Source organism: Nelumbo nucifera, chromosome 1, assembly GCF_055504915.1.
Source record: "Nelumbo nucifera cultivar China Antique chromosome 1, China Antique-T2T, whole genome shotgun sequence".
Lineage (NCBI taxonomy): Eukaryota > Viridiplantae > Streptophyta > Magnoliopsida > Proteales > Nelumbonaceae > Nelumbo > Nelumbo nucifera.
In genome coordinates this window covers 119156351-119167174 of record NC_142649.1, presented here as the reverse complement: position 1 = coordinate 119167174, position 10824 = coordinate 119156351, and the positions used below count along the sequence as shown (strand labels likewise).

Here is a 10824-nt window from a genome sequence, read left to right as displayed (position 1 = left end):
TTAAAGTCGACAGATTGACCACCTAGACCAGCGGTTCATTGATCAAATTAATGGTTTTTGGTCAAAAAGCAATTTTGAAGTGAAACGGAATCGATCAAATGACCAGTTCCTGGTTTTTTCAATCTGAACGTCCGGTCCGATTTTTTCAAATGATCAGTTCCTGTTTCCTCATTCCGCTGTGGCAAGGTTCAGGCGTTGAGCCCTGCTCAGTGAGTGAGCACTTCATTCCCGTCGAGCCATTTGGGTTCGGAGATGGTGCCGTGATGCACGGGACTGACGCTATGCTGTGGCTGGTTTTGATGTACGTCCACTGTCTGTAGAGAGGCACTACTAAAACACATGGACCACAGGAGACAAGAGGCCCACTCCCGTTGTAATAGGGACGTTTCTGGGCCACATAATCGCTGCATGCCCATATTGCCAACGAGGCAGGCTAAAGAGAGAAGATGTAGAAGAAGACGATCCATTATATAGCTTTTATTTCTTTATGAGTAAATGAATAAAGTTTTTATTTCTTTATTATTTAAATTCAATTTCAATAAATAATATATATTACAGTTAATTCTAACTAAAAATTAAAAAAGTAATATTTAAAACCAATATTTTATAAAATAATAGAAATAAATAATATATCAAATCCACATTTATATAAAAATATTATTTGAATCTCAAAAATTTTAAAACCAATATTAATAAGAGAATAATTATTTTAATACTTAAAATTTATAAATTTGCACATGATATATATATATATATATATATTAATTTACATTACATAAAATCATATTTATTATTTAGAAAAAAAATTATTTACAAAATATTCAAGAATATAATCTTAAATTGAATCTATCAGATCTACTAATCTATATTTATACCAAAAAAAGATTTTTAATTAGAAAATTATAGGAATAAAAATATAATAATGGAATAATCATTTTAAAAATTAAAAATTATGAATTTACATATGATATGTATCTTAGACATTTTAATAGATCTGATATATTTTAAGTTGAGATTATACATTTTATAAATTATTAATGGATATTTTAATTTACATAGAGAATTTAATATTTGGTTGACCTCTTTATTAATGTAAAAAAGTAAAAATAGTAAAATCATAAATAATTGATATGATAATTAAAATATAAAAGATAAATATGTTTTGCATTTTTGATACTTAATTGATACATTATCAATAAAGTTGCATGGTATCTATGCATCATATTATATTAATTGTAATATATTTTTTTCATATACACCATTAAAATATACATTTTCTATGTATTTATACATTATTTATGGTTATTTGACCTTAAATTTAATATTATTAATGTATTGTGAAATTTTTATGTATTTACTTGGCCTATCTATATTTTTCATTTATATCCAGATTTTCAAAGCATATTTGTATCTGTATCCAAATTGTTTGATACGATACTCAATACCCATATTTTAATAATTGACATGTATGCCTACATCTCTTGACTCTTAATATTACTTGTTAGTTTACCTAGTAGTAGCTAATGGTTTGGTGTTACATCTTGCACAAAAAGGACAGATTTTGTTTTGTTTTGGGTAAACTACATATTAACCCTTGTACTTTTAGGGTAATGACATTTATCCCTTCAAATTTTATTTCAACATTGTACCCTTTTATTAACACCTAATCAATTTATTTGAAAAAAAAAGATTCTTATATGACTATCATGTGCTTGTCAAATATTTCTAAATCTCCTAATCCTTTTTCCTAATTTGTGAGATCATTTTGCTTTTTTTTTTTCCTTGCATATTTGATAAACTGTTTAGATACATATTTCTTTCTTTCTTCATTCTTATAGCAAGGGTTTTGATAGATTAGGGTTTAAAAGAAAAGTGGGCAAGAAAGAGATAATACACTTTACCTTGTCTATTTTTTGTCATTTCGTAATGTCATCCCTTGTCCATAAAATCTTAAAAGGGTATTTTAATAAATTAACATTCTTTGAAAATCCAACTAATGAATAAGGGCAAAGTGTTGGAATTGAATGTTAATTCATGAGGTTAAGTGTCATTATGCCAAAGTTTAAGGTGATGATTTGTAATTTTCCTTGCCTTTTCTTTTAAACCAAATAGAGCTTTAATGATTTTTTTTAGTTTGTAAAGTAGTATCACGTTTTTGATAAGAATAAGAGAGAAAATAAGAAAAATTCAGAGAGAGAGAGAGAGAGGAGGAGGAGGAGGAGGAAATGAGCTCAGTTTAATCGTTTTTAGGGATGACAAATCAAACTTGTTAATTTATATTTTGTAGTCGGCTTTACTTTTGAGTTTAACTAATATTAATTAAGACAGTTAATTAATATATAATTGGAATATAAGGAAGAAAAAGACCGGATGTAGATGTCAGATAATTGGACCGAGGAGCATCCCAATGGGGGCATTAATTCCCTTAGGCTTTGCTGTCTCCACTTCCTTCGATGGTAATTGCGTGGACGGAAAGTCATTCTTTAACCCCAACTCCCTCTCTCCCCCCCCCCCAATCCATGATCCATCTGCCTCCGCCACCGACCTACTCTTACCCAGTTCCCCCTACCAAACCAATTGGCAGAATGTAAAATAAACGGCCTAGAGTCTTCCACGTGGTAGATTAAGTGGTGGTCCCTTAAAAGTACTCCATCGTCCACCTTCGATGATCATCTGTTAGATACCGTTTGAAAATATCATGCCACGTGGCAAAACCATATAAGAATAAATAAAATAAAATTCAAGGGTTACTGTTACCCAAGGAAAACTAGACGAAGCATTTATCTATCTTGATGTCCTGCCGGGGTATGAATTAGACACGTCATCCCTCCAGTTGGTTAGGATTAGATGATCATGGTGTTTGGAAGTGTGGGTGTTTTATTTTGGATCGATTTAAAAAAAAAAAGATGTTTATACTTTCAAGACCCATTTTTTAAAGAAACTTTTCTATCACATAAGAAATGAGTAATACTATACTGTTTGGTAAAATAATTTTCATCACTATTTTTCATGTATATAATGACAGGTAAATACTACGTAAGATATACATCAGTCAACCGTTAGAGAAAATGATTCACGATCATTTATGAGGTCCCAATTTTTAAGATATGCCTGATTTTTTAATAATCGACTGAACCAAATAATAAGATATATGAATATTTATTGAAATGCCTATAAGAATCCGATGTAACACCATTTTTTTGAAAAACGGCCACGATTCCAAACATTCCAAATATTTTGAGAGTTGAGGGTCGAGAGACACGATCATTCTTACATGTTAAAGGTGTTTAAAAAATCATAAAAGGGTAATTTTGGTGTTTTAATTTTTAACCTTTAAATTCAGTTTGGAAGGAGTATAAAGTACAAATGCATATGGTCGTGTCTCGACCAATATCAATAGGGTAACTTTTGATAAAGGGCAACTTTTGGGGTAACCCTTAAACCCCAAAAGGAGTATAAAGACCACAGAAGCTCTCTCTCTTGGACTCTTACCCATATGGCCATGACTCTGAGAGTGAGGAGAAGAGGACGAATGATAAAAGCAGGGCATCAGCATTCAACATTCACCACCAGCAGCAGCAGCAGCTCAAAGGTTTGAAATTACAGCAATTTGTTCAGAGAGAAAAAAAAAAAAAAGAGGCGGTGCACTTAAAATAATTTAACTCCAATGATGGGAAGTCCATAATGTTGACAAAAAGGCGAAGCCATCAAATTAATGTTGTGTGAGTGAGAAGAGTTTGCGTAGGAGAAGCGTAACTGTCCACGTCGGCAACCAGCATGCTTCATCATCAGGCATTCAACGGGTACGTGGCGACTACCGAAAACTACAAACACCTTTCATACTGGTTTCAGAGAGTCGACTGGGATGAGAGTGGCACAACGAAACGTTGTTCATCTTTCCCAACTTTTTCTTTCTTATTATTATCTTTTGATTTGATGATAATTCAATGGTAAGAAGAGACGATTAGGAAGGGGGAGAGAGATTGATGGATTATGTCGGCGGATTTTGGATTTAGTTTAAGAGGGGACAACGTGGCAGTCGGTCCAGGTTGAAAGGAAATGGTGCCGGGTTGCCTGCCTTATTATCCAAATCTGGCCATCCATCTATTATACCTACTAATTTTATAGGGATTGGATGTATTTGACATATAAAAAGCATCCCCCCGTTGCTCTTCTCTGTCGCTCTCACCCTTTTTCCTTTGTAAGTATATAAATATATATATATATATATATACATATATAAATATATTAGATAAGGAAATAATCCAGGTGTTGTTACAAGGAAAGACCCAATCTTGTGAGAAGCGAAAGGCTAAGGCAACAAGAACGGGAGAGGAGAAACCCCGGAGAGAGAGAGAGAGAGAGAGAGAGAGAGAGAGAGAGAGAGGGCACTCCTCCACTGGTAGCCCCAACTGGAATTTCAAAGGAAAGGAAGGGTTCGCTGTGCCAAACTGCTAGCTCCAGTGGGTGTTAAAAGAACGGCAATCCCCCAGTTGTTTCGTCGGATTCCATTATCGGCGGTGGTATCTTTTGGGTTTTTAGGAAGGGTCTGAGTTTTGGGACGGAGAGAAGGGAAAGGGGGTTTCAGATGGAAGGAGAGTGTTGCTCGACTTCGAGTTCTTCGAGTACAGGAGGAGGAGGAAGGCGAAAGGGGGCAAAAGCAGAGAAGCCTTATAGAGGGATAAGGATGCGGAAGTGGGGGAAGTGGGTGGCCGAGATTAGGGAACCAAACAAGAGGTCCAGGATATGGCTTGGTTCCTACTCCACCCCTCTTGCCGCAGCTCGCGCCTACGACACCGCTGTCTTCTACCTACGCGGCCGTTCTGCTCGGCTTAACTTCCCGGAATACTTCGTAGCTGAAGCTGAACTTCAAGACATGTCCGCGGCCTCCATACGAAAGAAAGCTACGGAGGTCGGGGCCAGGGTGGACGCCCTTGCAACAGGCGGCAACAAGACTTTCAATCTCAGCTCTTGCAGTTCCACGCCTTCCAACAAGCCCGACTTGAATCAGACGCCCAATCCTGAAAGCTCAGAAGACGACGATTGACGGGTCTGGTCTTGTCTTTTTTGTTCTGTCTGAATCTGACCGGCAAGGTAACCGAAAGCCGGTTACTGAGGGTTGTGTTTCACTGGTGACCGCTTTGGATACGCAGATGGAGAGCTGTTTACTTGCGCAAGTTAGTCAATCCTCGAATTTCTTTCTTCTTTTATTTTTCTCTGGTAATCTTTTTTTTTTTTTGTGAAAGAAGAAGAAAAAAAAAGAAGTATATATGAATAGAAAGATTTGGAACTTTAGATCTCTTGTTGTTGATGGTATGCTGTTAGGGAACAGCACTGGCCTACCTCAATTACTATTGCCTTGATTTAGTACAGTAGGAGAAGATGGAAAACGAACACCATATAAACGAAAAAGATTTATAGAAGAGAAAAAAAAAAAGACTGGAGTTAGGTATTTTCCTGGGAAGTAACCCGTTGTGGATGTCGTGCTTGTGGACATGAGAGAGAGAAAGAGAGAGAGAGGACTGGGTGGGCGTGGTCCTCAGAGAGAGATTCCTATCTGGTGGTCCGCTGATGATCTTTTTGCTTGGTTTTGTGGGTTCTCTCTCTCTCTCTCTCTCTCTCGCGCGCGCGTGTCCAATCGTCCTTGCATTCTAAATTTCTAATAATTCGTTGTGATATATTCGGTATGGACGGCCGAAGTAGTGGTGTGGACTGTTTTTCTGTTCCTTGTGGACGGTTTTTCTTTCTTTCTGGATCCTTCTTTAGTTATATTACGGCAGAAAAAAACAATTACATGTATCATGTATGCGGCTGCTTCACTCAGTGGAATCCAATGAAGTTTTTTTCTGACTCTTTGTTTATCTTTCATGCCAAACCACCCTCGCAGTGGATATTATACGTTATGAAAATCAAATTCTTCTTCCTATTTCCTGCATGGAGGACGGAGGGAAGAGGAGGAAGATACCGCTGGGGACTGTTTTAGCCGTTGGATCCATCATCTCCTGCCTGCCAACTTGTATTTATTTATCTTTTTGTTATATATGATATGATGTGGAGCACGCTTGTCATTGAAGGACTGACTGCACTTCATTATCAGTCTAATTGGAGGTCGTTTTCTGGGATCGCGATGTGTGTATGGGTCTGTAGGAGTAGGACCCATTATAGAACACAAATGAGATGGTGACATAAACAGGCAGAGTGGGTTGAATCAAACAAAATGAAGGACGCATCCAGATCCACCATCTGTTCACCCCAATGCCAAAGTGAGTTCCATCACCCAGAACCGGAAGGTTTTGGTTGCTTGTTATGTCACTTCTCACTTGTGCATATTGATATTATCTATCAAGGGCGTGCGTCCTAATCGCTTTCTGAAGAGTGAGGACAGCAGGCAAGGCATCCAGTCCAGCCCAATAACTTTCACACCGGCCACAGGATGTCTCGACCCCACAAGACAAGAAGAGTCTGGGCATCTTATCACGATATATATCATCTTATTCATGTACTGAGAGACTCAGGTCTGAGGATACAAGTGGGTTATGCTTATGAGCTGGACATGTCAGATACTCTGTGGTAGTAGACTAGTAGTAGTAGAAGTCTCAAATCTGTTGTTTATTATTGGTGAAAGTTGAATCCAAAGCCATGTTGTGGAAGGAAGGCTTTGGACTTTCTGGTTTGAAGCTACCGTTCCGTATCAGCTAAGTGGTAGTGTCTAGTGTGTGATAAGGGGTGAAAATCAGAAAATGCTTATGCAAAGTTGGAAACTGGACAACCCACCACCAGTCACCACCGCACTTTGAGGGGTTTTTTCGTCGATACGACTGGAAAAGGCATAATAGAGCACTATTGTCTCTGGAGTTGGGAATTGGGATACTCACCATTAGGAATAGTCCGTAGTCGACAGCCCTATCCCCTATCGAGCTGGGGCTACACTTTTACGAGCATTTCCGTCCTTCCGGGGCAGGAGACAGATATGACCCAACACTAACGTGACTGGGGGGACCAGGAAATAAGGCAGGCTAGGGAATAGGGAATAGGGAAGCCCGTCCCTCTGTCAAAGCCAAAGGAGGTTCCCTTTCTTTTCCTTCCTTTTAATCTGTTGTTAATGGGCACGCATCAAAAGCCCAATTGTCAATACCGTGGGCTCTCCCCTGTTATGTATACTAATAATTGGTGAGGTCTGAGAAGGACTGAGAGTTGATTTATTAATTGATTTGCATTGGTGGAGATTTTGCCTTGTCGGGCCCATAAATAAAACATGCCTATGGCTATAGCAAATGAATGAATTATGAAACAAAAAACTAATATTTATTTTATTTATTTAGGGGAGGTGACAAGTTCTCTTTCCTCATGACACCCAAATAAAAAATATATCCATCTTTTTTCACGGGGAACCTATAGGCTATATAACTAGGTGTAAACAAACTAGAAATCTCACCTGATAGGATTCTCTCTCCTTGGTCCTTACCAATGAACAGATGGGTCTATTACCAAATGTTGGTCCCCGTTATCCAGGCCAGTTTCTTGACTGCTCCCTAACTCCAACCCGTGTTGTCAGGCTTGTCAGCCCATAATTTTATAAACTTCATGTTTGTTTCTGTTTTTTATTTTATTTTTTGCCTGCTAAAGTGTATATGCCTTGGGAATCATCTTACACTTACCACACACCTGCAACATTATGTATTTTATGCTTATTTCATTTGAAGTGGATCCAAAGAAGTGAAGAATTATCCGTGCAAATGAGCCCCACACACCACCGGTGTAGATATTGCACATATGATATATGCAGTGTATGATGTGATTTCTAAAACATGCAAGAAATAAGCAAATGGATGAACAATTTGTAATGTTCTATCCTGTTTACTATTGCTCAATAGACAAATGTTGTTCCACCAACAAATAAACAGTAGATGTTAGGAGCGGTTTGTTGTGACAACCTGCCCCAAATGATGGTCTTTTTGGCTGGATTCGATTCCTATCATGAGTGTGCATTGAGAATATCTCATTTGTCATTCATGGGATATTCCCAATACATGGCGGTAGTGTCTTGTAAGGTTTAAAGTATCAACATGTCTTGACCCGTATCGGCCGATACTTATCGTTCCGGGACCTCTTCGATACACCCCTACAATGGGTGTATCGGGGGTCTGACCAGTTCAGGGAGTGGAGGAGCTGTAAACCGCCCCCCATGAACCGGTTTTGAAAAAAAAACGTAAAAAAAAGGTATCAATTTATCTAATATGCCCCTACCAGCATATCGGACGTATCGATATATATTTTGAACCTAGTGTCTTGTGAGCAAAAAAGTGAAAAAAAAAAAATGTGGATAGAAGATCCAGTGTCTCTTATATGATAACCTACGAGTTCACTTTTGCTCCATTGTGATTTTAGCCTTTAGCCTTAGGCTGAAACCGTGAATAATGCCGCCCTACCTTTTCTGCCCAGTGCCCACTTTGATTTAAATGGATTGTAGACTTGTAGTGGTTGCCTTGCTTCCTTAACGCTGGTAGGTGAAGGCTGAAATCTAGGAAAATTTTCACTTAATTAGATCAATATTATATATTTCAATTCAAACTAATGTATGTAGATTCGTATAAAAGTAGGCTTTCTAATTAAAATAATCTGTGGCCAAAAGATATTTTATTATGCTTTGGAAAGTGTACAAATACAAATATATACATGACAAATACATACAAGATAATACAAAATACAATGTTTTGAATGTTTTGCACAGTACATATTTGTAACCTATAGGAAAATTGTTCCAAGCTTTCCTTATGCAAATGTAACCTCTTTGCTTTAGGTATATAGATGTGCAAGGTTAATAATTTTCTTCCTTGACAAAAGATAGATTTTCTTCTCATGATAGAACTTTTTCCCTTTCCAATCTCTGCAAAAAAAAAAGACACTATGATTTCAAATAGATATATAAAAAAGAAAAAAAAGGCACTCTATTTCGACTTTAGGTTAGCTATTATAAAAATAAAAAGAAAAAGAAAAAGAAAAAAAGAACCTTGGACAGTTGGACTTCAGTTATTTTTATTTGGATGTATATAATTTGTGAATAAATAAAATTAAGTAGGAATCTATCTCTTGTTCTTTATGAACATAGAGACAATGGATACATGTTAGGTTTCATCTTTTGTAGTTTTATAATTTTCTTTTAAGAAAATAAAGTATGAAATGATCTTCTATAAGAATAACAGCTAGAATGACCTTTCTTAGGGCTCTTGTTTATACTAACTTCAGCATTCTAGCTGCTATACTAAGCATATAATGTTATATTAAATATATACACTATATATGTAAGATGCTTTCGAACATTTAATAATACATAGAAATTTTCATTAGTTGGATTGCTCCAAATTTTATTGGATCAGTCGAACCACTTATTCATAGTATATATATATTGATAAACAATCATAAGAGGGCTTAAGGTACATACATTTGAGTTAGAATCTTTTATAGAAATAATATTCCTAATAATGGCGTTCCATCAATCTTATTTGTCAATACTGTTTTTATCTAAGGACAGCCTTTTATCAGCCTTTGTCGGAGACGAAAATACCGTTTCTGAATGGAAATTCCTATACCTTATTGATATCAGAGTTCACTTTTAAAACCAGTCAAGGCCTTTGATTTATTATTGTTGTAGTTTACCTAAAAATATTATTGTTGTGGCCTACCAAGAATTATTTCGTCTAATTTAAGGTGGGGCCAAATAGAAAAATCAAAAGCTTTGATTTTGTTGTTTCAGCGCTAGTGTTTGCTTTGGTATAAAATAGGAGAGAAGCTAGGAATGGCAACGGGGCAGGGCGGGGAGCCATTCCCATTCCCGTCCCTGTGAAAGTCTCCATCCCCACTAGTGGGGACAAGGCTATCTCCATCCCCGTCCTCATGGGGATCCCTTTTCCTACAGGGATCTCAATTCCTCACGTTTTTTTATAATGTCAATCATTTTATATTTATTTTTATTTTATTTAAATAATAAAAATAAAATGATTAAAATTTATAGTCCTATTAAAAAGGACTCAAATATATTCAAACGTATTTAACTATAGTTTTAAAAGTATTATTATATATATATATATATATTAGCAGAGATCAGGGTTCCCACAGGGTGGGGAGTTCTCTCTCTATCCCCACTAACGGGGATGAAAATTTCTCCATCCCCTTCACCACCCCATTCGGGGTGGGTCCCTACGGGATCAGAGAAATGGAAAAATTGCAATCCTAAAAGAAACAAAAAGTTGAAGAAAAGTTTCCTTGAAAGTCTTTATTCTTTAAGAAAGTGCATTTATCCATACTCTTATTTCTTAGATAAATAAAATAATAACTATTTTAGCTATAAAAAATTATTATTAAAAAGAACAATTTTATCCATCCAAATGTTAATAAGTATTAAATAATGCCTAAGAAAATAAACTTCAAATAAATCTAAAAAAACAGCGTAGTATTTCGGTCCATAAAAAACAATCCTACTAACCCAACTTTGCCCTCTCAAAATCCAAAAAATTGAATAGACCCTAAAATAAAAGGATTCTGAATGTGTGCAATATTCTCCATCGAACTTTTGAGTCAGGATGCCTTATTAAGGAAATTATTCATTGAAGGACAACAACAGATGTTTTGATCAACTCATCGTCTATGGTTTACAGCAGGCCTGCACATAGCCAATTTATTGCATCAGCCATTAGACAGGCCAGTCCAGCCAAAGTGTATTAATTAATAAATATTACTGTATAGAAAATACTTCAGAAGAAAAAAAAACAGATTATTCATACAATATCAGTCTTACACCCATAGAACGTTCACTACCAAATAGAA

At 36.3% G+C, this 10824-nt stretch overlaps 1 pseudogene across 1 annotated transcript; it reads left to right on the top strand.

Moving 5' to 3' along the window:
• The first annotated feature begins 4233 nt into the window (after positions 1–4233).
• LOC104601725 (ethylene-responsive transcription factor ERF008 pseudogene) lies at positions 4234–6601 on the top strand (annotated as a pseudogene). The gene is made up of 2 exons (XR_016080014.1): positions 4234–5177; positions 5888–6601. The product of XR_016080014.1 is annotated as an ethylene-responsive transcription factor ERF008 pseudogene (transcript).
• The last annotated feature ends 4223 nt before the right edge of the window (positions 6602–10824 follow it).